The sequence below is a fragment of the Schistocerca serialis genome, chromosome 4, assembly GCF_023864345.2.
Source record: "Schistocerca serialis cubense isolate TAMUIC-IGC-003099 chromosome 4, iqSchSeri2.2, whole genome shotgun sequence".
NCBI lineage: Eukaryota > Metazoa > Arthropoda > Insecta > Orthoptera > Acrididae > Schistocerca > Schistocerca serialis.
Window position 1 is genome coordinate 677,819,647 of NC_064641.1, and position 1,847 is coordinate 677,821,493.

The following is a 1,847-nucleotide window of genomic DNA, read 5'->3' on the forward strand; positions in this document are numbered from 1 at the left end:
GCTTAGTGTATTCATCTCTTGGTCTTCCTCTACGATTTTTACCCTCCACGTTGCCCTCCAATACTAAATTGGTGATCCCTTGATGTCTCAGAACATGTCCTACCAACCGATCCCTTCTTCTGGTCAAGTTGTGCCACAAGCTTCTCTTCTCCCCAATCCTATTCAATACCTCCTCATTAGTTATGTGATCTACCCATCTAATCTTTAGCATTCTTCTGTAGCACCACATTTCGAAAGCTTCTATTCTCTTCTTGTCTACGCTATTTATCGCATACGTTTCACTTCCATACATGGCTACACTCCATACAAATGCTTTCAGAAACGACTTCCTGACATTTAAATGTATACTCGATGTTAACAAATTTTTCTTCTTCAAAAACGATTTCCTTGCCATTGCCAGTCTACATTTTATATCCTCTCTACTTCGACCATCATCAGTTATTTTGCTCCACGAATAGCAAAACTCCTTTACTACTTTAAGTGTCTCCTATCCTAATCTAATTTCCTCAGCATCACCCGACTTAAGTCGACTACATTCCATTATCTTCGTTTTGCTTTTGTTGATGTTCATCTTATACCCTCCTTTCAAGACACTGTCCATTCCGTTCAACTGCTCTTCCAAGTCCTTTGCTGTCTCTGACAGAATTACAATGTCATCGGCGAACCTCAAAGTTTCTATTTCTTCTCTAGGGGTTTTAATACCTACTCCGCAATTTTCTTTTGTTTCCTTTATTGCTCAATATACAGATTGAATAACATCGAGGAGAGGCTACAACCCTGTCCTACTCCCTTCCCAACCACTGCTTCCCTTGCATACCCCTCGACTCTTATAACTGCCATCTGCTTTCTGTACACATTGTAAATAGCCTTTCGCTCTCTATATTTTACCCCTGCCACCTTCAGAATTTGAAAGAGAGTATTCCAATCAACATTGTCAGAAGCTTGCTCTAAGTCTACAAAAACTAGAAACGTAGGTTTGCCTTTCCTTAATCTTTCTTCTAAGATAAGTCGTAGGGTCAGTATTGCCTCACGTGCTCCAACATTTCTACGGAATCCAAACTGATCTTCCCCGAGGTCGGCTTCTATCAGTTTATCCATTCGTCTGTAAAGAATTCGCGTTAGTATTTTGCAGCTGTGACTTATTAAACTGATAGTTCGGTAATTTTCACATCTGTCAACACCTGCTTTCTTTGGGATTGGGATTATTATATTCTTCTTGGGGTCTGAGGGTATTTCGCCTGTCTGATACATCTTGCTCACCAGATGGTTGAGTTCTGTCAGGACTGGCTCTCCCAAGGCTGTCAGTAGTTCTAATGGAATGTTGTCTACTCCGGGGGCTTTGTTTCGACTCAGGTCTTTCAGTGCTCTGTCAAACTCTTCACGCAATATCATATCTCCCATTTCATCTTCATCTACATCCTCTTCCATTTCCATAATTGTTAATGACATAGGTTAGCTTTTCTCCACACACATTCAAGTATCTTTCTTTAAAATTCTACTAGCAGTTTATCTGGACGAGGTGTCTTTTGCATTTGGGATGCTTATGTATGCTTCAAAAGCATGGGGATTCAGTAGAGATTTCTGTAGACTACATAGTCACAAAATTAATGTCAATATATATGAGCTCACAGAGAATGATAATAGCAGCAAAGCCACTTTACAGGAAGCTGAGAAGAGAGCAGCACTCGATGCGCTTTTGCTTGGGTTGCAGCCAGAAACGCCACAAAGAGTTCGGATGGACTTCCCAAAGACTTTGAATGAAGCAGTAGGCATAGAGATAGCTGAAATTTGTGTGGTTCCAGACCACGAGAAAACAAGTCAATATTTAATACAGATGTTAAATGTAT